Here is a 27429-nt window from a genome sequence, read left to right as displayed (position 1 = left end):
TATGGAAACAGCAAAGCCCTTTAAAGGAAAATCCTACACAAAGTAGTGGATATGTCCCGTTACGTCACGGGTAAAACCCTCCCCTCCACTGAGTACATCTCCATGGAGTGATGTCACAGGAAAGCAGCATCCATTATGAAGGTGCCCCACCAACAAGGACATGCTCTCTTCTCACTGCTGCCATCTGGAAGAGGGTGCGGGATCCTCAGGCCCACACCAACAGGTCAGAGACAGTGACTACCCCTGAAACATTAGGCTCTCGAACCAGAGGGCATAACTTCACCGAAATTCAGTAACCCCTTCACTGAACCGTTCCCACAACCTCTGGACTCACTTTCTAGGACTCTTCATCTCATGTACTTAATCTTTATTTCTCATTTATTTATTATTATTATTTCCTTTACTTTCACAGTTTATTGTCTTTTACATTTAGTTTCTTGTCCGTCCTGTTGGGGTCGGTCTGACAGTGATTCTATTATGGCTCCTGGATTGCCTGAATTTTCCCCCAAAAAATGAAACGAGGATTGAGCAGGATGACATGCTTAAACTTTGATAATAAATTTACTTTGTAGATTTTAAATTGTTCAGTTAAATTTGTAAACATCTCTCTCAAACTCAAGAGTGGGATATGCGCTCTAAATGTTCACCATCTGCTGGGTAAATTGTTTTGTTCTGATCTGAATGGTCATCCCATCACTGTGACCCCAGTTACTAGAAACATTCCTAAATCGAACTGGGAAGCCTCGGATTCTCTGATTCAAACATTTGGACAAACGGAAACACACAGACACACACACGTGACAATCATACGTCAGCACAAAAAGAACAGGGTGAACTGCCTCCATGACTATCACCCAGTGGTGCTCACATCTACTCTGATGAAGTGCTTTGAGTGGTTGGTCATGTCTAGAATCAACTCCTGTCTGTGCATGGACCTGGACACATTGCAATTTGCCGATCCCCACAATATATCTACAGCAGATGCCATCTCACTGACTCTCCACTCGGCCTCAGATCACCAGGATAAAAGAAATACACAAGACGAGGGATCACACACCAGTCCTCATCGTGGGATCAGAAGTGAAAAAGCTGAGCAGTTTCCATTTCCTGCCTGTCAACATCTCTTGAGGAACTATCCTGAGACCAACATATTGATGCAGCTACAATAAAGGCACAACATCGGCTATATTTCATTCGGAGATTGAGGGGAATCGGTCTGTCACTAAAGACACTTGCAAATTTCTACAGATGTACTGTGGAGAGCATTCCAACTGGTTGCATCACTGCCTGGTGTGGAGAGGCCACTGCACAGGATCGGAAAATGCTGCAGAAAGTTGTAAACTCAGCCAGCTCCTTCATGGGCACTGGACTCCACAGCATCCAGGACACATTCAAAAGATGAGGCCACAAAAAGGTGGCATCCATCATTAAGGACCCCCATCACCCAGGACATGACCTCTTCTCATTTCTACCATCAAGGAGGATGTACAGGACCCTGAATTCACACTCACCAGTTCAGGAACAGCTTCTTCCCCAGCATCAGATTACTGAATGGACAATGAACTCAAGAATATTTCCTCCGGATTTTCCCTCCGGTTTTGCACTACGTTTTGAATTTACTTTTATAAATACTTATTGTGATTTATAGTTTTTATTACTATGTATTGCAATTTACTGTTGTCACAAAACAACAAATTTCACCACATATGCCGGTGATGTTAAACCTGATTCTGATACACAAACACACACAGCTGGGCTCAGACATACAACACTCTCACATTCCTCCCTTTGTGACCCCCTGCTTGCTCCGTGGCCCCCGGTATGAAGCTCAAACTGTTGCAACACCTGCCCTTTAAATTCATGGCTGAGGCTGCGTTGTGTCTGTTCACTGTTTGAGTTCGATATTAAATGAAGAGCATTGAATGGGAAGGAAGGTTTGAATAGAAAAATAAAGATCTCCTCTGAAGGCATATGGGGTCCTGGTGAGAGCGTACATGGAACACTGTGCACAGGTCTGGTCTCCCTCCCGGAGTCAGCCTGTGGGATGAAGGGATGAAGGGATTTCCCAGATTGATTTAGGAGGTGAGGTAGTGTCCTCGGAGAGATTATACTGACCGGGCCTGTCTCAAAATTAGAGAAATAAAGGGCCGTCTGCCTGAGACAGACACAGTCTCACAGGGTATTGACAGGATAGAGGCAGGAATGACGTCTCCTTTGGCTGTGGTGAGGAACCGGGGTCACAGAATCCGAGTTCACCTCAGCAGGACTGAAATGAGGAGGAATTTCCTCACCCAGTGGGCAGCGAATCTTTGGAATTTTCTCCACAAGGTTTCTAAATTCGAAGGACAAATTTTGGGGCTCTGCGATGCTGGGAACGATGCGCGAAAGTGGCGCTGAGGTCAAAGATCAGACATGTTCTGTGTGAAAGGCAGAACAGACGCAAGCGGCCGAATTTACCTTTGCGCCTGGTTCTCCCTTGACCTTCAGCCTGTCCTTTTGCACAGGGGAGCGCTCACACACCGGAGCTCCACCGGCAGCCGCTGCGGGCCAGCTCCCGTATTCCAGCAGCAGGAGACAGGACTGGGAGGAAACTCCGGACAATAGGCCCCGATCCACGGCTAGGAAAGACTGCCCCCCCCCCCCCCGTGTGTTTGAAACATCTCACGGAATCTCCGCCCGAATCTTCACCTCCGCCATCGGAAGGATTCAAAACTCCGGCCGCTGTTGCAGCCTTTACCCGGGGAGCTGCTCCCAATCTCGGGTCTCTCACCGGGTCCACTCGTTCCCGATTCCAAACTTGGGTCCGATCCGAGCGCTCAGCATCCCGCCCACTAGCACCCCTCAGCCAATGGAGGCAAGGTACTCCCAGCGGCGGTCGCTGATTGGCTTTGAGTGTGTCTGAGGACGGGCTGCTGCCGGGAGCTGGAGCTGTCAGTCATTGTTTGTTCTCAGTATCCAAGCAAGTTACTCGAGGCTCAAAGGACAAAGTAAATTTTATTATCAGAGTGCATATAAGTCGCCACATACAACTCCTACAAACACACAGAGCAAAGCTACAGAATGGTAACTATATCTGGATCACTGAAAGATCAGCCAGAGTGCAGAAGATAACAAACTTCGCCAATGCAAATAAACAACGAGAACATGAAATAACCGCAGCGGCTGCCGATAGATGTCCGGTGCTCTCAGCGCTCCCTGTTCAATCCGACAGGACAAGAAACAGTGAGGCGCAAAGGTAAACTTGTGTTTCAGAAAATAGGAAATAGAGGTGTGGCCATTCGGCCCCTTGCGCCTCTTCAGTCCTTCACTCAGAACATGCTTGACTTTTGACCTCAGCACCTCTTTCCTGCAATTTCCCATCACCGCTGAGCCCCAGGATATGTCTATTCAATTTCGAAACCTTGTGGAGATAATTGCCATGATTCACTGCACACTGGGTGAGGAATTTTCTCCTCATCTCAGTCCTGCTGAGTTGACCTCGGATTTTGAGTCCGTGACCGCTGGTTCCACACCTAATGGGAAACATCATTCCAGCCCTTCCGCTGTAAATATCCTGTGAGATTGTATTTCTCTAATTCTGAGACAGGAATGTGATATGTCTCAGTCTAACCACTTCTGATTTCATTCATTTTGAGACAGTCCCAGTACGATGATTTGTTGTGGGACCATCTCTATGGACAAGTGACTGAGTTATCCTGTGTTGTTCCACAGCCTGTTGTTTGGGGGGTAGTAACGGTTCCTGACCCTGGAGGGGCGAGTCCTGAGGCTCTTGTACCTTCTACCTGATTGCAGCAGTGAGAAAAGAGCCTGCCTGTGTGGTGAGCCTGATCACAGCCGCCCGTATCACCGTCCCCTCTGGCCTGCCCTATCCGGGACCAAAGGGATTGTGGAGAGTAAATGTGGTACTCTGTTGAGTATCGCAAGGGATTCTCCTTTTTTCTGTCGTAATCGGTAAATTCACCAAAATCCGCATGCAGTCGGGCTGTCATTCAAATGGGCTCCCTTACCTCAGCGACCCAGAGTGTCGTGGCTTGTATTACGTCAACCCCTCTGGTGGCTCCCGGTCACCTTCGGGCATCTGCCTGGGAAAGGGGAACCCACTCCCTATCCCTGCCCGAGAGGTTCCATATATAACCCTGAGGAGTGGCACAAGTCCCCGGGCAGGGTCTGGAAAGGGGAACCCACTCCCTTTTTCAATGAATTCAGGGAAAGCCCCTGGTCCGGATGGTTATACTGCTGAATCTTTTTCATCCTTTTCTTCTAGTCTCGCTCCTTGGCTTTGTAAAATTTTAAAGATGTGTTAACTGTTGGTAAATAACCACAATCTTTTTATGATGCCTCCATTTCTCCAATTCTTGAAAAAGATAAAGACCCCACTGAATGGGCATCCTATAGGCCAATATCCTTACTGAATACGGATTCTAAGATTTTTACCAAAATTTTGCCCACTAAATTAGAAAATGTATTACCTCATATTATCTCTGAACATCAGACCGGATTTATTAAAAACAGTTATTCATTAACATTAACATTATAAAATTAATTAATATAATTTAATATTATTCATCTAAAATAACAGAATGCTGAAAAATCGTTTGATAGAGTTGAATGGCTATATTTAATAATACGTTGCAGAATTTTAATTTTAGCTTGAAATTTATATCACGGATTAAATCAATGTATTATAAACCTTTGGCTTTGGTTCTTACCAATAATCAAAGATCTCCTTTTTTTCAGTTGTCCCGTGGTACGAGGCAAGGCTGCCCTTTAAGTCCTCTATTATTTGACATAGCTTTGGAACCTTTAGCCGTTGTCATTCGTGAATCACCTAATATTTTTGGTAAGGGACTTATAAGTTATCTTTATATGCTGATAATTTGTTACTATACATATCTGACCCTGAGAGATCTATTCCTGCTATTTCATCCTTGCTTGCTCAGTTTAGTAGCTTTTCTGGCTACAAACTGAATTTGAATAAGAGTGAATTATTTCCATTAAATATGCAAGTTCCAATTTATAAACACTTACCATTTAAAGTTGTCACAGATCATTTTACTTATTTGGGTATTCAAATTACCAAGAAACATAAGGGTGTATTTAAAGTTAATTTTTTAACTTTAATTGAACAAATCAAGCAACTTGTTATGAGGTAGTCCCCATTATCTCTGTCATTGGTTGGTCGAATTAATACTATCAAGATGATAGTATTACCCAAATATTTATATTTATTCCAAGCATTACCAACTTTTATTCCTAATTTTTTTTTTGATATTATTGACTCCAAAATATCCTCGTATGTGTGGCAGAATAAAAATTCCGGATTAAGTAAAAAATATTTACAGAACCCCAAGAAGGAATGTGGTTTTGCTTTGCCAAACCTGAGATTATACTATTGGGCAGTTAATATTCAATATTTAATATTTTGGCCACAAGATTCGGTCATAGGACCTTGCCCACAATGGGTAAGTTTGGAGTGTAAATCAGTACAAGACTTCTCATTGTTTTCTATTTTAGGATTGTCGCTTCCTTTTGCTTTATCTAAACCGAATAAACAAATAACTAATCCTATAGTTAAACATACATTAAGAATATGGTTTCATTTCGTAAATTCTTTGGCTTGAATAATCAAGCCCTATTATATCTAACTTCTTTTTCCAGCCCTCTTTTATGGACCAAGCCTTTGTGTTTTGGAAAACAAAAGGTATAACATGTTTTCGTGATCTATTTTTAGATAACAGTTTTATGTCCTTAGACAGCTATCAAACTAAAACATTACAGAAAAAACTCTAGCTCTGAATCCTTGACATAAGGGTTAAGTAGCCAGCATTTATCATATGATCATCAAAATACAGCCAGGAGTATCAGAAATATTTAAGAAGGAATGGGAAAAAAGAACTTCACTGTCTTATACCCACAGAGCAGTGGGAGAAATTAATCAATTCTTCTTCTATTTGTTCTAAACGTGCCTAATACAATTTAAGGTTGTTCATAGGGCTCACATGTCCAAGGATAAACTCGCTCGATTTTATTCTCATGTTAATCCAACCTGTGACAGATGTCATTCTGAAGTTGCTTCATTGACCCACATGTTCTGGGCTTGACCCTGTTTGCAAAATTATTGGGAAGATATTTTTGGTATTATTTCAACATTTCTGAATATCAAATTGCAACCGCATCCTATTACTGCAATTTTCGGTTTACCAATGGTGGATAATAGTCGTTTCCCACCCCCCCCCAGCCCGGCGGATGATTGCATTTGTTACATTAATGGCTAGAAGATCTATCCTATTGAATTGGAAAGAAATTAATCCTCTAACTATATTTCAGTGGTTTTCTCAAACTATTTCTTGTTCGAGTTTCCAAAAAATTACAAGTTAACTTTGACCAGTTAAATATGAAGAAACTTGGAGACCATTTATTCAACATTTTGACTAAACTGACTTTTCCTAAACCTTACTTTTAATATCCTTAATTATTTGGATGGAGGTGCGGAGTTATTGATACTACTGTGTATAGTTGATATAATGCAATGGCCCATGTCGGTTAGGATTTTTTCTTTTTTTTTGTGGGGGGAGGGTTTCTTATTTTCTCCATTTTTTGTAACCACTATGAGTTTGGGAGGTTATTATCATCTATTTGTATTTATACCTTAACCTATTAATTATGTACTCTCAAGCTCTTTGTATTCATGTTTCATTTATGTTTGTTTAAAATCAATAAGAAGATTTAAAAAGGGCGATTCTGAGGAAAGAGTGGAATAGGCGCAACGGGCCGAATGGCCAGTCATGCTCCTGTTACTTATTTTCCGAAGCACGAGTTTACCTTTCTGCCTGGTTCTCCCTTGGTTTTCAGCCGTTCGGATTGCACAGGGGAGCGGTGAGAGCTCCGGAGATCCATCGGCAGCCGCTGCGGAGCAGCTCCCGTCTCCCAGCAGGAAGGGACGGGTCTGGGAGACAACTCCAGACAACAGGCCCCGAACCTCGGCGGGGAAAGGCCGGGCGCCTCCGTGTAGCTGAAACATCTCACGGAATCTCCGACAGACTCTTCAGCTCTGCCTTCGAAAGGATTCACGACCCGCCGGTGGTGCAGCCGAAACCCGAGGCGCAACTCCCGGTCTCCGGCCTCACTCGATCCCGGTTCCAAACCCGGGGCTCAGCGTCACCATTCAGTATGATCATGGCTGATCATCCAACTCAGAACCCTGTACCTGCTTTCTCTCCATACCCCCGATCCTTTCTAACTTCCATATCTAACTTCCTCTTAAATATAGCCAATGAACCGGCCTCAACTGTTTCCTGTGGCAGAGAATTCCACAGATTCACCACTGTCTGTATGAAGAAGTTTTTCTTCATCTCTGTCCCAAAAGGCTTCCCCTTTATCCTTAAACTGTGACCCCTCGTTCTGGACCTCCCCAACATTGGAAACAATCTTCCTGCATCTGGCCTGTCCAATCCCTTTAGAATATTAGATGTTTCAATAAGATCCCCCTTCAATCTGCTCAATTCCACTGAGTATAAGCCTGGTTGATCCAGTCTTTCTTCATATGAAAGTCCTGTCATCCCAGGAATCAATCTGGTGTCTATGTACTCCCTCTATGGCAAGAATGTGTTAGCATTAGGATCGATACAGACATACTGATCAAAGACCTTGTTTCTCTACTTTATCATAGAGGCATTCAGCATGGATTCACCATTTGGCCCAACTGGTCCATGCTGACCAAGATGTCCATCTAATTCCATTTGCCTGTGTTTTTTTGGCAAATTGCAAAATAAATTTTATTATCAGAGTCCAGATAAGTCACCACATACAACCCCGAGAAGCATTTTCCTGTGGACATACTTAGAAAAAGTATAGAATAGTAACTATAACAGAAGCAGGCAGTGAAAGATCAGCCAGAGTGCTGAAGGTAACAAACTGTGCAAAAACAGAGAAACAGCGATAAAATAACGAGAGCATGAAATAACCGCAGCGGCTGCTGATGGATCTCCGGAGCTCTCACCGCTCCCCTGTGCAATCAGACAGGATGAAGGCCAAGGGAGAACAAGGCACAAATGTCAACTCGTGATATAGAAAATAAGAAAGAGGAGCAGGCGCTGCCATTCGGCCCATTGCGCTGTACTGCCCCTCACTCAGAACATGGCTGATCTTTGACCTCAGCGCCACTTTCCTGCAAAGTTCCGAACATCGCCGAGCCCCTAAATATGTCCGTTTAATTTAGGAAACGTGGAGAAAACTCCAAATATTCACTGCACTGTGTTGGGTAAATTTCTCCTCAACTCAGTCCTGCTGAGGTGACCTCGGATTTGGAGACTGTGATCCCTGGTTCCACTGCCCAGCCAGGGGAATCATGATTCCTGCCCCTACCCTGTAAATACCCTGTGAGACTGTGTCTGTCTCAGTCAGGAAGCTTCTCCATGTGAACCTTGTGTTAATGAAATTGGTGACAGTTCTTTCAGACGAGCAGCTTTGACCACAAGAACACCAGACAGTGGTCAGCACGGAATGTCCTGCAGTTACTGCAGGAGAAGGACTGGATGGACACAGTGGAGTGGTTCCCTGAGCAGACAGTCCAGACCATCTGGCAGAATGCCTCATCACCAGGTCTCACCAACAGGCAGCAAGACCTCACCTGTCTGATGGCGAGGGGGTCCCTCCCAGTCTGATCCTTGCTGCATGCCGGAGATAACTCCCACAGCGCGTTGCCCCGATATTACTGCAGTGGAGACGAGAGGGCCCCTTCCAGTCTGATCCTTGCTGCATGCCCGGAGATCACTCCCACAGCGCGTTGCCCCAATATTACTGCAGTGGAGACGAGAGGGCCCCTCCCAGTCTGATCCTTGCTGTCTGCCCGGAGATCACTCCCACAGCGCGCTGCCCCGATATTACTGCAGTGGAAACGAGAGGGCCCCTCCCAGTCTGATCCTTGCTGCATGCCCGGAGATCATTCCCACAGCGCGCTGCACCGAGATTACTACAGTGGAGACGAGAGGGCCCCTCCCAGTCTGATCCTTGCTGCATGCCCGGAGATCACTCCCACAGCGCGCTGCCCCGAGATTACTGCAATGGAGACGAGACGGTCACTCACCTCTTTGCGGACTGTGGGCTGGCCAAGATCTGTGGAGAAAGATGCAAGGGCCTGTGCCACAGCAGCTGCGTGACAGAAGGCTCACTGATCCTCGGGCTGTTCCCAGGATGCGCAGAGAAACGGACAGCGAGTGCTGCTGAAAGATCATCAACTCGGGGAAAGACGTTCGAAACTTGTTGGCCTGCATCACACCGAGATGTCCGGAGAGCAGGGGTTCCCAACCTGGGGTCCACGATTAATGGTATCGGTCTTTGGCACAAAATGTTGGGAACCCCTGTGATGCACCATCAATAACACTCGGAGACATGAGTCAAGGCAGGCTGTTATTGGCTGGAAGAGAGCACCGTCAGCAGCAAGCGACCAGCACACAACATCCTGGAGACTGAGGGTGGAGCAGTGCCTCCAAACGCCTTTATACAGGGGTCTGTGGGAGGAGCCACAGGAACAGTCAGCGCGCAGGGGGGGGGGTGTCCAGACAGGTATATGTAGTTCACCACACCCTGTCATACAGGAATGCTGCCGACTGGCACAGTCCAGACTACAGGGACACCTTTGGAACTATTGGGTCCCTCTACTGCTCGACTGGGAGAGGCCGGGTTGGCTGAGGAAGCCTCTCAATTATTGTTCCCCACCCCAGGGGGCACATTAGCGACAACAGACAACAGAATACCCCACAGAGAACGAATGTAAATTCATTGGGTAAAGGTATTGGCACGTTTTCTCACGGAGGGCTGTTGAAATCAGGACCTCACCGAAAAATTAACATTTTCCACCCTGTGACGTAGAATGTCCAGTCCTATGCTTTTCCTGCAGCCACGGGTCGGTCATCACCACTGCATCTCTCTCCTCACAGCACAATATTCTCCGCATCCCCAGTTTAATGGCATGTTTTCACTGTTTACTTATTCACCGTTTTACACTCCACTCTGACTCTCTTAGACCTGGAGAAAGATAAAAAAACGAGCTGCTGGAGGAACTCAGCGGGTCGGGCAGCATCTGTGGAGGGAAATGGACAATCGACATTTCGGGTTCAGACAGTTCAGATGAAGGAGCTCGATCCGGAAAGGTCCTTCCGATCGGAGCGATGGGGCCTTTGGACAGTCAGGTAACGTTTTTTGTTGCTCTACGTGTTTACGAGATGGGGTTGCTGGGCATATGGCCAACTCACCCACGCTAGTCGCCGGGCTTAGACAGCCCATTGGGCGTTTTCTTATCTTTTCTCTGTTTAATTTGTTTTTGATCCCACACTAAATTGGAAATAGCCAGAATTCCCACTGAACACATCCAACAACATAATGTTCATTCCCTGAGACTGCAGCGCGCGTAGTGGACAGTCGCGGTACTGCAGGGGATCGGCAGCTCCCCGAAAGTGAAAGCATTCTGAATCAGGAAGTGCTGGAGTTAACATGGCTTCGAAAGGACAGACCGAGAGTTGGACCGAGGAGGCAATTTGTCCCGTCTGCCTGGTTTTCTTCATCGATTCGGTTATACTGGAGTGTGGACACAACTTTTGTCGCTCTTGTATCACACAGTATTGGGAAAGGGAGCAGAGAAACTCCTGCCCGGAATGTAGAGAGGTGATTGCTGACCGCACCCTCAGGGTGAATCGGGCCTTAGCAAATCTGGCTGAAAAAGCTCGAAATCTTGACCTGAATCGGAAAGGGAAGGAAAGTAAACGTCACTGCGAGGAACATGAGGAAGAACTGAAGCTGTTTTGTGAAACGGACAAGACACTAATCTGTGTGGTCTGTGCAGTGGCGGAGGAACACAGAGAGCACCGCTTCCTGCCGATTAAAGAAGCTGTTAAAATCTACAAGGTAAAAACTAACGTTAGTTCAATACTTAAAATATTTCCTTTGTCCTACATATCATCACACGAGCCTCTATAACTACCACATCACTCTCTGCAACTTCCGCCGTCTCCAACGGGATTCCAGCATCTCTACGTCCCACAGCCCACCTCCTCACCCCGCAGCTCTCCGCTCTCCATACGGATCGCGCTCTACGTACTGTATCGCCCTGATCCACTCGCTGCTCCCCACTTATCTCCCTCCTGGCACTGATACCTGAATATAGGACAAGTGGGACCTGACTCCTAACCTCCTCCCTCCTCACCATTCAGGGCCGCAAACAGCCCAGTTCCTCCTGTTTCTTCCATGGTCGATTGTCGGCTCGTATTAGATTCCTTCTTCTCCAGCCCTTTACCTCTTCTACCTGCCCCCTCTTAGCTTCTCACTTCATCACCCTCCACAACATTTCCCTTCACGTTGTCTCACCCGTCACCTGTCAGCTGGTTCTCATCCCCAACCTTTTTATTCTGGCTTCTGTCCATTCCTTCCCAGTCCCGATGAAGGGTCTCATCCCGAAACACCGACTGTTTATTTCCCCTGAATAGATGCTGCCTGACTCACTGAGTTCCTCAGGCATTTTGTGCGGTAATCGGGTTTGATCACCTGTTTCTTTTGATGCATCTTTGTTTCTATTTCCTTCACTCTCTGACTTCCAGGATCAGCTAAAATCTTCCTTAGACTCTCTCACAAAAAAGAAATCAGACTTCCAGGAAAAGGAGCAGCAACAGAAACAGAAGATTTCCGGAGTTCGGGTGAGACTTCCTGAGCGGTATTTCTGATATTACTGTCGAGTTCTGCTCCATTTAATGCAGAATAACCGAGTATCGCAGCTCCAGTGACCTGGGTTCGATCCTGACCTCTGGTGCTGTCTATGTGGAGTTTGCATGCTCTCCCTGTGACCACGAGAGACTCCAACACATCCCAAGGACATGCTGGATGAATGGTTATTACAATTAACCCTGTGAAGTTGGGGAGGGTATGCGGGATTCAGATGGGGGTTTATGGGTCAATGAGGGAGAATATGTTTCAGGAAAACGTGAGGGAATGGTGTTGACGGGAATGCACTCAGAAGTAGCATGGACTCCAATAGACCAAACTGAACGACAAAAGGAAACAGAGCACAGCAATGCAGTATATTAATCTTCACCTTTCATTCAACAGGAACAGTCACACAGCATTCAGTCCCACGTCACATCCCAGTTTGCTGAACTGCGCCAGATTATCACTGAGAAAGAGCAGAGCTTACTCAGGGATCTCAGGGAAGAAGAGAAGCGGATTCTCAACCCAATGGAGAAAAATCTTCGGGAGATTCAAGAGAATATAAGTTTTATTCAGGAGGAAATCTCAAAGATAAAGGAACAGATGGATCAAAAAGACAGTGTGATATTTCTCAAGGTGAGGGATTCTATTTCACTTTGTTTCTGTCAAAGGGCACTAAATGAACAGTGGTATATTTGAAATAAACACAGCACAGCGGCCAATTCTAACAAAACAATTGCCGCTGCTGGAGACCTCACACAAGTTGTTATACCTGCATGACGCACCCACCAATCACTCCAATAATGACATTTCAAAATGTCCAAGATACGCTTTCAGTCGTTCATTAGTAAAATACAATCTTGAAGCGATGAAGCTTCAGGGTAATTCATTGTGAAGTAAGCTGCAACACAGCAGTCAAATACAGAATGACATCCGCCCGTCCTCCCCTCAAAACTGTGCAGAACAAAGTATGAATACGTAACTTATTCCCTTCACTTTTACCACGGCCCCACTCACCAGACTGGTTATCGTCATAAACACGTAACGCAGAATACAATGCAGACAGAAAACAGATGCATTGCTCATACACACAGTATTTACAAATGGCAGTAAACTGTTTCTCACCAGAGAGTTGATGCATCTATTCAGGGTTGTTGTTGTCCCAAAACTGGACTTCCACAACTTCTGTACATCCCAGGACAGAATGCAAATTCCTCTGAAATTATTTACTCTGATCGTAACACAGAGCTGCTGACTGTGTCCTTAATTCTGTATTAAATATCCTCTAAAACTCTCATTAACTCCCGGTTCCAGTCACAGACTGTGAGTGTGTCTGGTGCGGTGGGTGTGAGGGTCTCTCTGTCAATCCGTGAGTAAAAAGAATTTGACACACATCAGACTTATCTTCTATATCCAGATTAGGGAAACTATTACTATTACTGTCTTTTTACTTTTACAGATAACAATCAAATGAACGTTCAATTGTTCAAAACATAACCAGGCCATTTGGCCCATTTCCTCCTCTCAATTTCCCTGCTTCACAATCCTCCTGCCACCTACTCAGCACAACCAGCAATCGTGCCCTGAAATCTCTGGTCCCTCACGTGATTATCCACATTCAATCTTTGCTGTTCCATTTCCACCATTCCTGTGGCACTGAATTCCACATCCTCCTCAATAAATTCCTTGTGGAATTTGTTAAAATCCATCTGGAGTTACATCACCTCACAAGTCTCCCCATAAATTGAGGTACTTCCTCCACCCGCACACAATCACATACATCACTGATCTTAAATTCCTCCAACCTATCACACTCACGTCATATCCGGATGAAAATGCATAGCCTGTCCTGTCTTCCCTATAAGTTTCATGCTCTCAGTACTGGTCTGACATTCAGAAACTTTCCTTGTAAGTTACCCCATGGTTCTGTATTGTCCGTGTGTGTGAGTGATCGCGGGAGTGGGAATTTTCATCACCTGGTAATGATTTGGATCAAATTCTGGATGTCAAAGTCTAATCCGATTTGTGTTTTATTTATTTCAGGAGGAAGCTCGTCGGAACAGGAGGTAGGACATACTCTTTACTGAACCCCAGAATGGATTTGTAAAATAGTTCAGAATAGTAATTTATAACCAGCAGTTTAATATTTACAGGATTAATGACGATGTCCATGAATTGGCAGTGACAGATGAGACACTACCGGTTGAAAAACTCGATCACCCCTATTTGTTGAACACAGTGCTGAGAGAAACGCTTGATGCTATTTATCGAGGTAAAACTTACAAAGATTCATTTCCCCTTGTTTATGAAGCTCAATTTAGTTTCAATTTGAGGCAAAGATTGTCTGTAATACTGGGCTGAAGGGGAACTGAAGTTTATTCCACATCAACCCCACCGACTGGGAGGCATCACTGTCACATGGTCAGCTGGAGATGTCAGACCCCTGGACACACCAGCACAGGGTCACAATACAACCAATACACTGGACTGGCAGATGAACCACTGTGTCCTGATCCCAGGCACATTGCACTAACACACCAGGACATGAGTTTGGATCTACCAGAGGAACTGGGAATTTAATACTGACGATAATATTGTAGGGAATAAAAATGAGTATCAGTGTGGTGACAGGGATTGTCAGGAAAATACACAAGTCCTTCATGTGCCCTGTAAGTGCAGACTCTGACTGACACAGGTCTTCCCCCTTCCGGATCAGCATCTCTCACTGTTGTTAGAGGCAGAAGAGGGGAGTGGTCGTGATCGGGGACTGAATCGCCAGGGGAACAGACGGGAGAATCTACTGATGTGAACGGGACACCCGAATGCCTCCTGGTTGCCAGGGTCAGGAACGTCTTGGATCGTGTCCACAGCATTTTAGAGAGGGAGGGAAAAGAGCCAGATATCTTTGTAAATTTGTGACAATGACATTGGAAGTAAAAGCAAAGAGGTCCTGAAAATAGAATTTGGAGAGCTTGGTAGAAAGTTCAGAAGCAGTACCCCCAGGGTTGTAATTTCTGGATTGCTGCATCTGCCACGTGCTGGTGAGGGTAGAAACAGGATAATTTGACAGATAAATATGGCTGAGAAAATGGTGCTGGGGACAGGGCTTCAGGTTCTTGCATCATCGGGATCTGTTCTGGTGGAGGAATGACCTGCTCAAAAGGGATGGGTCGCACCTCCACCCGAGGGAGAACAATATTCTCACAGAGAGGTTTGATAGAGCTGTCGGGGAGGGTTTAAACTAATTTGGTGGGGTGAGGGGTTGGAAGTGGAGTGAAGCGATAGAACTGATGGTAAAATGCAAAGATTGCATGCAGTCAGACTGTCAGATAGGGCGGACGGATGAGAGGAGAAAATTGCAGCCAGCAACGTGAGTATCAGTGTATTAGCGATGCAGAATTAAAAAGGGTAGCAGATACAGTACACAAAGTGTTATGTCTCAATGCATGGAGTATGAGAAATAAGGTGGATGATCTTGTTGCACTATTACCGATTGTCAGTTGTGATATTGTGGCCATCACAGAATCGTGGCTGAAGGATGGTTGTAGTTGGGAGCTGAATGTCCAAGATTACACAATGTATCGGAGGAAGGAAGGAAGGCTGATGGGGTGGTGTGGCTCTGCTGGTAAATCAGTAGCAAGATGTGACGTAGGATTGGAAGATGTTGAATCCTTGTGGGTTGAGGTAAGGAACGGCAAAAGTAAAAATGACACTGACAGCAGTCATATACAGGCTCCCAACAGTCAGTGGGTTGTGTCCCACAAATTACAACTGGAAATAGAAAAGGCTGATGAAAAGGACAATGTTCTGATAATCACGGGAGAGTTCAACATGCAGGTCAATTGGGAAAATCAGGTTGGTAAAGGATCTCAAGAGAGTGACTTTGTTGAATGCAATGTGTTGGCTTTCTAGAGCAGTTTGTCATTGAGCCTACTCGGGGAACAGCTCTACTGGATTGGGTGTTATGTATCGAACCAGAGGTGAGTAGTTAAAAGAAACCTTAAGAAGCAGAGCTCACAACATGACCGAGTTCAACTTGAAATCTGAGAAGGAGGCAGTAACGCCTGACATTGTAGTATTTCAGAGAAATGAAAGAAATTACAGTGGTCTGAGAGAGGAGTTGGCCAAAGCAAATTGGAAAGAAATGCTGGCAGGGATGAGAGCAGAGCAGAAATGGTGTCAGATTCTGGGGAAATGAGGATAGATGTATTCCAAAAATAAATAAATACTCAAAATGCAAAATAGTAAACCGTGGCTGACAAGTTAATGTAAAGGCAAAAGAGAGGGCATACAACTAAACAAAAATTAGTCGGAAGAGAGAGGATTGGGAAGCTTTTAAATATCTACAGAGAGGAACTAAAAGGATGATTGGGTGGGAAAAAATAAAAAAGAAATTGATTTGAATTGAATTGACTTTATTACTTACATCATTCATATACATGAGGATTAAAAATCTTTACGTTATTTCTCCATCTAAATATGCAATGATCTCCAATCATCCTTCAGGCCCTTTTTACACACCTATCTTTGTAAATCAAGCTAGCAAACAATAGCAAATTGTTTTTCAAGTATTGTAAAAAAATAAAACAGAGATAAGACTGGATATAGGACCGCCAGAAAATGAGGCCGGATATATAATAACAGAGGATAAAGAGATGGCAGAATAACCAAATATTTTGCACCAGTATTCACCGTGGAAGACAACAGCACTGTGCCCAGTGTTGAAGAGTGCGAGGGAAGAGAAGTGAGTGCAGTTACTGTTACAAGGGAGAAGCTGCTCAAAAAGCTGAAAGCTCTGAAGTTACATGTCACCCAGACCAGATAAACTGCACCTTAGTGTTCTGAAAGAGGTCGCAGTAGAACTTAAGGAGGCATTTCAAATGATCTTCCAAAAATCACTGGACACTGGCATGGTGCCAGAGGACTGGAAAATGGCAAATGTCACTTGACTCTTTAAGTAAGGAGGAAGGCAGCAGAAAGGAAATTATTGATCAGTTTGCCTCACCACTGTGGTTGGGAAGAAATTGGAGTCAATTGTTAAGTGTGAGGCTATGGAATACTTGGTGACACTGGACAAGATAGGACAAGTCAGCATGACTTCGTTAAGGGAATATCCTGCCTGACAAACCTGTTGGGATTCTTTGAGGAGATTACAAGCAGGATCGATAAAGGGGATGCAGTGGATGTTGTATATTTGGAATCTCGGAAGGCCTTTGACAAAGTGCCACACATGAAGGTGGTAACCAGGTTAAGAGGCCATGGTATTACGGAAAATTTACAGGCATGGTTAGAACATTGGCTGATTGGTAGGAAACAGCGAATGAAAGTAAAGGGATCCTTTTCTGGTTGGCTGCCAGTGAGTCGTGTTCCACAGGGGTCAGTGTTAGGACACCTTTATTTTATGCTGTATATCAAGATTTAGCTGATGGAATAGACAATAAGATGTAGGAGCAGAAATAGGCCATTCGGCCCATTGAGTCTGCTCCAACATTCAGTCATGCGCAGACCCAATTCTTCCAGACATCCACACTCCCCTGCTTTCACCCCATACCATTTGATGCCCTGGCTAAATGAGAACCGGTACATCTCTGTCTTAAATATGCCTTGGCCTCCATAGCCACATGTCGCAACAAATTCCACAGATCTTCCACACACATTTCTCCGCATCTCAGTTCTAAAAGGACGTCCTTCAATCATGAAGTCATACCCTCTTGTATTAGAATACAAGGCTTTGTTTCCAGGTTTTGAGATGATACGAAGATTGGTGGAGTGTTGAGGAAACAGTTAGGCTGGACAAGGACTTGGATGAGGAGAATGGGAAAGAAAGTGGCAAATGATATACAATGTTGGAAAATACATGGTCCTGCACTTTGGTCGTAGAAATAATGTGCAGATTGTTTTTTTTTTTTCAAATGGGGAGAAAATCAAAAAATCTGAGACGAAATTGGACTTAGCAGTCATTCTGCAGAACTCCCTAAATGTTAACTTGCAGGTAGAGTCAGTGGTGAGAAAGGCAAATCCAATGTTAGCATTCAGTCCAAGGGGTTTAGATAGCATTCAATTCATGAGCAGGGATGTGATGCTGAGGATTTATAAGGCACTTGTGAGGCCTCACCTTGAGTATTGTGAACAGTTTTGGGCTCCTCATCTAAGAAAAGATGTGCTGGCATTGCAGAAGGTTCATTTCAGAAGGATGACTCCAGGAATGAAAGGGTTATCATACGAGGAAAGTTTGATAGCTCTGTGTCTGTACTCGCTGGAATTTAGAAAGATGAGGGGGAATCTCATTGAAACCTTTCGAATGTTGAAAGTCCTAGACAGAGTAGATGTGGAAAGGATATTTCCCATGGTGGTGGAGTTCAGGACAAGAGGGCACAGCCTCAAGACAGAGGGGGATCTATTTAAAACATGCGGAGTAATTTGTGCCAGCAGCTGGTGAATTTGTGGAACTTGTTTTGTGTGTATTAAGGCAGAGCATGATAGGTTTTAGATTGGACACAGCATAAAAGGTTATGGGGAGAAGACCAGGTAGTGGGGCTGAGGAGGGAAAATAAGGATCAGCCATGATTGAATGGCGGAGCAGACTCGATGGGCAAATGGCCTAATTCTGCTCCTATGTCTCATGGTGATCAGACCACTACATTGAAGCATTGTGAGAATGAGCTCGGACACACCAACAAGCATTGACATGGGTCACGATTTCATCTCGGGAGAAGCAAACACAGCATAACCGGCCTGGCAAAGCTCCCTCACACACATACACAGGAAGGACTGGCAGATTGTAGTCAGAGCCTCAGCAATGTACGTTGTTATTTCCCTCAGTAACCTGGAAACCAGTCTCTTCAGAGACAGTCATTTATTCATTTAAACAACTCAATCACGTGTGACACATTGTCAACACACACCAGACATGTGATGACACACTGAAACATACAAATTCTTCAATGTGCACACTCCTTCAATGTGTATACACTCCACACGGATATTTACCACAATCAACACACACACACACACACACACACACACACATACTATCAGAGTGTGACACACGGCCACAGAAATAGGCACAAATTCCCATTTAGGATTGAAATCTGCCGTTCTTACCCAGTCTGTCTGTTCTGTGGCACTGAGCTGCCCTCTGACGTGACGTCACATCAACACTTCACAGACAGACTCCGGGGTGAGATTCCTCAGGAGGATGATCTGGGAGGGTTTGATGGATGTTGAACTCATGGCCCACTTCATCAATCTGCAAAACTAAGATGTCTTCTTGAGCATGGCACATTTGTGTGTGTTTGCACCCCCCCCCCCCATCCCTCTAACCATTTCCCATCTGTGTACCTGCCCAAATTTATTTTAAAATATTTTTATTTTTACCTGTTTCTACAGCTTTGGAGGGCAACTTCTGTTTACCAACCTCCCTCTCTGTGAGAATGTTACCCGATAGACCACTCAGAAAAATTTCCCGTCTCACTTTCAATCCGAGGCCTCTGGTTCTGTCCTCCCATTTCTTGGAAATGGAAATGTTATTTAAGCTCCTCATGAATTATTTCCCTCCATAAGGGGTCATACCTGAACATCCTACACTACAGCTGAATAGCCCAAGCTTACCCACTCTTTGCTTTTAACTCAAGCCCCCAGTCCTGGTAACATCCTCCTGAAGCCTCCTGTCCAGTGTAATGACATCCTCCCCATATTCGGGAACCGGAAATGCAGACAATACTCCAAGTGTGGTCTATCATCGACATCAAAGGCCTTGCTGAATTTCATGTGGACTGTGTGGAATAGGCTGATGAATACAGGACTGAAGGTGTTTTTTAGATTGGGACAAGAAGGGCGGCGTGGGAACTAAATTCTGAAGGATGACAGTGTAAAAAAAAACTTTGCGTCCAAGAACGGCGAGACTGCGCAGGACAGCGCGGAGAGTTTAAAAAGATGACCACCCTATACAGCGGGCAGCGGAGTGGGTGGCAGCAGAGTGTAGGGATTTGGCTCAACGGGCTTAGGCGGTAACGGGAAGAGGCGAGAGCGAGGCACCGGCTCTTTTTCTCCCCTTGGCAAATCGGCCCGACGGACGGGGAACAGCAGGGCACATTAGCGAACGGTTTAAAAAGTTCATCTGCTTAGCGAAGTAAGTGGGTGAGTAGACCTATCTTTCTTTGTTTCATTCCTGAAGAATTAGGTAGCATGTCTGCAGGGTTAGTGCTTTATTCAGGGTGTCAGATGTGGGAATCCTGGGAGACCTCCAGCCTCCCTGATAGCCACATCTGCACCAGGTGAACCGAAATTCAGCTCCTCGGAGACCGTGTTAGGGATCTGGAGCTGCAGCTTGATGACCTACTGCTTATTAGAGAAAATGAAGAGGTGATAGACAGGAGCTACAGGGAGGTAGTCATCCCTAGGCTACAGGGGTCAGAAAACTGGGTGACTGTCAGGAGAGGAAGGGAAATGCCCGGATAGTGGAGAGCACCCCTGTGGCTGACCCCTCAGCAACAAGTATATCGTTTCGGATGCTGTTGAGGTGGATGACCTGACAGGGGACGGCCACAGTGACCGGGTCTCTGGCACTGAGCCTGGCGCTGTTGTGCAGGAGGGAAGGAGGGAGAAGAGGAATGCAGTAGTCATAGGGGATTCCATAGTCAGGGGTACAGACAGGAGATTCTGTGAGCCTGGTAGAGATACCCGCATGGTGTGCTGCCTCCCAGGTGCCAGGGTACGGGATGTCTCGGATCGGGTCCAGAATATTCTGAAGGGAGAGGGCGAGCAGCCAGCTGTCTTGGTATATGTTGGTACCAATGACATAGAGAGGAAAAGGGAGGAGGTCCTGAAGAGAGATTTCCGGGAGTTCGGAATGAAGCTGAGAAGCAGGACCTCCAGGGTAGTAATCTCAGGATTACCTGTGCCACGTGCTAGCGAGGGCAAGAATAGTAGGATCAGGCTGATAAATGCGTGGCTGAGAGACTGGTGCAGGAGGCAGGGCTTCAGATTCTTGGATCATTGGGATCTCTTCTGGGGGAAGTATTAACTGTTCAAAAAGGATGGGTTACACCTGAACCCGAAGGGGATCAATATCATAGCAGAAATGTTTAATAGAGCTGTTAGGGAGGGTTTAAACTAATTTGGCAGGGGGATGGGAAAGAGGTGAGATAGGATCGGAAGGTGCAGAATCTTTATGGGTTGAGCTAAGAAATCGCAGGGGTAAAAGGACCCTGATGGCAGTTATCTACCGGCCTCCTAACAGCTGTAGTGAGGTGGACTACAAATTACAACAGGAAACAGAAAAGGCCTGCCAGAAGGGCAGTGTTATGATAATTGTGGGGATTTTAACATGGGAGTGGATTGGGAAAATCAGGTCAGCACTGGATCTCAAGACAGAGAATTTGTAGAATGTCTAACAGATGGCTTTTCAGAACAGCTTGTTGTTGAGCCCACTACGGGATCAGAGATACTGGATTGGATATTGTGTAATGAACGAGAGGTGATTAGAGAGATTGAGGTGAAGGAACTGTTAGGTGGCAGTGATCGTAACATGATTGAGTTCACTGTGAAATTTGAGAAAGAGAAGCCGAAATCCGATGTGTCGGTATTGCAGTGGAGTAAAGGAAAATACAGTTGCATGAGAGAGGAACCGGCCAAATTTGACTGGGAAGGGACACTAGCGGAAGGACAGCAGAGCAGCAGTGGCTGGAGTTTATGCGAGAAGTGAGGAAGGTGCAAGACAGATATATTCCAAAAAAGAAGAAATTTTCGAATGGAAAAAGATGCAACCGTGGCTGACAAGAGAAGTGAAAGCCAAAGTAAAAGCAAAGGAGAGGGCATTCAAGGAAACAAAAATTACTGGGAAGACAGAGTATTGGAAAGTTTTTAAAAGCTTACAAAAGGAAACTAAGAAGGCCATTAAGAGGGAAAAGATGAACTATGAAAGAAAGCTAGCAAATAATATCAAAGAAGATACCAAAAGCTTTTTCAAGTATATAAAGAGTAAAAAACCGGTGAGAGTGGATACAGGACTGATAGAAAATGATGCTGGAGAAATTGTAATGGGGGATAAGGAGATGGCTGAGGAACTGAACGAGTATTTTCATCTGTCCTCACTGAGGAAGATATCAGCAGTATACCGGACACTCAAGGGTGTCAGGGAAGAGAAGTGTGCGCAGTCACAATTACGACAGAGAAAGTACTCAGGAAGCTGAATAGTCTCAGGGTAGATAAATCTCCAGGACCAGATGGAATTCACCCTTGTGTTTTGAAGGAAGTAGCTGTGGAGATCGCGGAGGCATTAGCAATGATCTTTCAAAAGTCAATAGATTCTGACATGGTTCCGGAGGAGTGGAAGATTGTAAATGCCACTCTGGTATTTAAGAAAGGGGCAAGGAAGCAAAAAGTAAATTATAGACCTGTTAGCTTGACATCGGTGGGAGTCAATTGTCAAGAATGAGGTTACGGAGTACCTGGAGGCATATGACAAGATAGGCCAAACTCAGCATGGTTGCCTTAAAGGAAAATCCTGCCATTGAAATCTTTTGAGGAGATTACAAGTAGGCTGGACAAGGGAGATGCAGTGGATGTTGTGTATTTGGATTTTCAGAAGGCCTTTAACAAGGTGCCACGCATGAGGTTGCTAAACAAGATAAGAGCCCATGGAATTACGGGAAAGTTACATCTGTCGATAGAGCGTTGGCTGATTGGCAGGAAACAGAGAGTGGGAATAAAGGATCCCATTCTGGTTGTCTGCCAGTTAAAAGTGGTGTTCCAGAGGGGTCCGTGTTGGGGCCACTTCTTTTTACGTTGTATATCAACGATTTGGATTAAGGAAAAGATGGCTTTGTGGCTAAGTTTGCTGATGATACAAAGGTAGGTGGAAACTCCCCCACCTGAGGAAACAGAGAGTCTGCAGAGAGACTTGGATAGATTTGGAGAATGGTCAAAGAAGTGGCAAATGAAATACAATGTTGAAAAGTGTATGGTCATGCATGTTGGCAGAAGAAATAAACGGGCAGATTATTATTTAAGTGGAGAGAGAATTCAAAGTTCTGAGATGCAACGGGACTTGAGGGTGCTCGTGCAGGATACCCTTAAGGTTAACCTCCAGGTTGAGTCGGTGGTGAAGAAGGTGAATACAATGTTGACGTTCATTTCTAGAGGAATAAAATATAAGAGCAGAGATGTGATGTTGAGGCTCTATAAGGCAGTGGTAAGACCTCACTTGGAGTACTGTGTGCAGTTTTGGGCTTCTTATTTAAGAAAGGATGTTCTGACATTGGAGAGGGTTCAGAGCAGATTCACTAGAATGATTCCGGGAATGAGAGGGTTAACATGTGAGGAACATTTGATCACTCTTGGACTGAACTCCGTGCAATTTAGAAGAATGAGGAGGAACCTCACGGAAACATGTCGAATTTTAAAAGGCATGGACAGAGTGGATGTGGCAAAGTTGTTTCCCATGGTGGGGGAGTCTAGTACGAGAGAGCATGATTTAAGGATTGAAGGACGCCCACACAGAACGGAGATGCAAAGAAATTTTTTTAGCCAGAGGGTGGTGAATCTGTGAATTTGTTGCGGCAGTGGAGGCCAGGTCATTGGGTGTATTTAAGGCAGAGATTGATCAGTATCTGAGTAGCCAGGGCATCAAAGGTCATGGTGAGAAGGTGGGGGAGTGGCACTAAATGGGAGAATGGATCAGCTTATGATAAAATGGCGGAGCAGATTCGAAGGGCCGAATGACCGGCTTCTGCTGCGTTGTCTTCTGGTCTTATTTGAATGCACCAGTATACGTCTTAAGGATCTTGTAGCACAGGTAGAGTTTGGCAGGTATGAACTTAGGCAGGTACGACTTTGATCGAAGGAATAAAGGCATAGACAATTCTGTAAACAGGGCGAAATTCAAAAATCAGAGGTGCAAACGGACATGGGTGTCCTTGTGCAGGATTCCCTGAAGGTTAACTTGCTGTTTGTGTCAGTGGTAAGATTGGCAAACTCAATGTTTGCTTTCATTTCGAGAGGATTAGAGTACAAGAGCAAGGATGTAATTCTGAGGTTTTATAAGGCATTGGTCAGACCACACTGGGAGTATTGTGAGCAGTTTTGGGTCCCTTCTATCGGAAATCATGTGCTGGCATTGCAGGGGGTGCAGATGATTCACAAGAATAATTCCAGGAATGAATGAGTTAACATTTGAGGAGTGTTTGATGGTTCTGGGCCTGTACTCACCGGAGTTCAGAAGAATGGCTGATTTATCATCCCTCTCAACCCTATTCTCCAGTCTCCTCCCCTTAAGTTTTGAGACTCCGACCAATCAAGAAGTTTACTTATTAACTCCTGCATTAAAAATCAAACAGGAGAAAATCTGCAGATGCTGGTAATTCAGGCTACACAGGTCCTGATGAAGGGTCTCGCCAGATCTCTCTGACACCTGTCGGGAGAGAGTTGATGTTGGGAGGATGTGGGTGGGTCGAGAACGGTAAGCACAGCCTCTGACTATAGGGATGTCCATTTAGGACAGAGATGAGAAGGAATTCCTTTATCCACAGGATAGTGAATCTGCCACAGGCAGCTGTGGAGGCCAAATAATTGAGTATACTTAAAGCAGAGTAACACAAACAAATTGTTGGGGGAACAGCAGGCCGGGAAGTTTCTATGGAAAAGAGTAAACAGTCGACGGTTCAGACTGAAACACTTCATCAGGACCTGTGTTGCTTAAGGGTTCCTGCAAATTCATCCCCTGTCCTAATGAGGGGCTGCGGGGGACGGGGCTCTGGGAAAGCGGACAAAGTCATCCTCATCTGCCATCTTTGCCCCCTCCAACTTCTCATTACGTCTACACACACAGTTCACCCACAGGTTTTCAACCCCTCCCCCTCCTGTTTCAGTCTGCCATTCATCTCTCCCCTGCTGGTTGCCAATATCACCTCCTTTACTGTCTCAAACCATCACACTGCCCCACTTCACACTCACAAATGAAAGTGAACATTGTATGACGGGCCTGTTCCTGTGCTGTACTGCTCTATGTTCTCTGTTCCCTGTTTCGAAGAATGAGAGGAGATCTCATGGAAACACAAAATTCTTTCAGGGGTCAACAGGCAGGAGTGAGGGAGGATGTTTCCCCTGTCCAGCGGAAAACCCTTGTGGAGACATCTGCTTTTGTCTAATCAAAGGTTCGTGTCGGCCACCCGACCGCGCCTGAGATCTCCACCACCCCCGGTCCACGGGGCCGCACTGACCGAGTCTCCCCCCGATCCCCGGGGCCGCGCTGTCCGAGTCTCCCCCCGATCCCCGGGGCCGCGCTGTCCGAGTCTCCCCCCGATCCCCGGGGCCGCGCTGTCCGAGTCTCCCCCCGATCCCCGGGGCCGCGCTGTCCGAGTCTCCCCCCCGATCCCCGGGACTCTCTAATTCTCTGCTTCTCCCCCCAGTCTCTGTCACCCTGGATGTGGAAACGGCGAATCCGTATCTCGAGGTGTCTGAGGATCGGAAGAGTGTGAGATGGACCGAGACCTGGAGGGATCTCCCTAACACCGGGAAGAGATTCACAAACTGGGAATGTGTGCTGGGATCGGAGGGATTCACATCGGGGAGACATTACTGGGAGGTGGAGGTGACGGGGATTCGGGTCTGGGGTCTGGGAGTCGCCGCAGAGTCTGTGGAGAGGAAGGAACCGGTCAGACCGAGTCCGAAGACCGGATTCTGGGTCATCAGGCGGGTTGGTGACGCGTTACATCGGGATTGTGACGTGTCCGGTCTCATCTCCCCCGAGTCCCGTCTCGCTGCCGGTCCCATCCCCGGGAGGGTGGGAGTTTATCTCAGTTACGAGTCCGGGACAGTTTCATTTTACAACGCGGAGACCAAGTCCCATCTCCACACCTTCACTGGGAATAAATTCACGGGGAAACTTTATCCTTTCTTCCGGACTGGGGATGGAAACCAGTGGCTGAGAATCTGCTCCGGTTCCGCTCCGGGTCTGTAAACGGGTCGGGTCCCGGGACCGGCGTCAGGAGTAAAGTCCCTGTAAATATAAATGTGCGGAGAGTGCAGCTAAATACGTGGCTAAGGGGATGGTGCAGGAGGGAGGGCTTCATGTTTCTGGACAATTGGGCTTTGTTCCCGGGAAGGTGGGGCCTGTTCCGACGGGACGGTTTGCCCCTAAACTGGGCGGGGGGGGGGGAAATAACATTCTTGCGGGTAGATTTGCCAGTGCTGCTCCGGGGAATTTAATCTGGATTTGCAGAGGGAGGGGAACCAGAGTGTTAGAACAGATAGTGAGGTGCAGGAGGATAAGGAACACGAGAGGACTGCATGTATAAACGGAAATGAAAAAAAAAAGCAGATGATATACATATTCTCAGGTACATCTATTTCAATGCACGGAGTATTGTCGGTAAAACAGATGAGTTTAGGGCTTGGGTTGACACGTGGGATAACGTCATTACTGCTATTAGTGAGGGGCAGAACTGGCAGCTCAATGTTCTGGTAAAATTGGAGAACGGCCAATTTTGTGGAAATGAAAAAGGATCTAGGAAGAGTGGATTGGGATAATTTTTTTTTCTGGCAAGGATGTGTTCAGTAAGTTCACAGGCATAAGAAATTAAAGAGAGATTGGGTTGGAAATGTTATAGCAACTTCTTTTAATTCAAAATCGAGAGGAGTTGCAATTTTGGTTAATAAATCTTTACCAATTAAAATACAAAATGTAATAATTGATTCTGTGGGGAGATATGTGATTATACATTGACAATTTTTTTCAGAATTATGGACTTTTATGAACATTTATGCACCAAATGAAAATGATGCAAAATTCATACAAGAAGATTTTTTGAACTTGGCTGACGCAAATGATAAAATATTAACAGGCGGAGATTTTAATTTTTGTTTAGATCCAGTTTTGGATAGGTCAACTAAAGTTGTTACAAAATTAAAAGTAATAAAACTAACTTTATCATTAATGAAAGATTTAAACCTGATTGATATATGGAGAAAAATTAATCCAAGAGAAAGAGATTATTCATTTTATTCAAATAGACATAAAGCTTAGATGGAGATTTAGTACAATTTTATTAAAACGTCAAGATTGTTGTGATTTTATGAAAAAACAGATTCTTTTTTTTTTGGATACAAATTTACATTCAGTTGAGGATAATATTGTATTATAGGAAGCGATGAAAGCATATTTAAGGGGTCAGATTATAAGCTATACATCTAAAATTAAGAAAGAAAATTGGGAAAAGATATCATAAAGTTAGAAAAAGAATCTCAAAGATATATGACAGAAGAAAAACAAAGACAACTTGTTAATAAAAAACAATATAATACACTCCAGACATATCGTACAGAAAAAGTAATTATGAGAACTAAACAGAAATATTACGAATTAGGTGAAAGATCACATAAAATTCTTGCTTGGCAGTTGAAAACAGAACAGGCTTTTAAAACAATAAATGCAATTAGAACAAGTGTAAATAAGATTGCTGATGAACCTTTAGAAATTAATGAAACTTTAATTTTTTTTATATACTGAACTATATCAATCAGAATCACAAAATAAGATTACTGAGATAGATAAATTTTTATCACAAATAACCCTTCCAAAATTTAATTTGGAAGAACAGAAAGGATTAGATATGCCCTTTACATTAAAAGAGGTTGAAGAAGCTTTAGGATCACTTCAGAGTAACAAATCCCCAGAAGAAGATGGTTTTCCTCCAGAATTTTATCAAGAAATTTAAAGATATATTAATTCCTCCC

Source organism: Hypanus sabinus, assembly GCF_030144855.1.
Source record: "Hypanus sabinus isolate sHypSab1 chromosome X2 unlocalized genomic scaffold, sHypSab1.hap1 SUPER_X2_unloc_7, whole genome shotgun sequence".
NCBI lineage: Eukaryota > Metazoa > Chordata > Chondrichthyes > Myliobatiformes > Dasyatidae > Hypanus > Hypanus sabinus.
The sequence above is the reverse complement of the archived record's forward strand: the minus strand, read 5'-3'. Positions refer to the sequence as shown.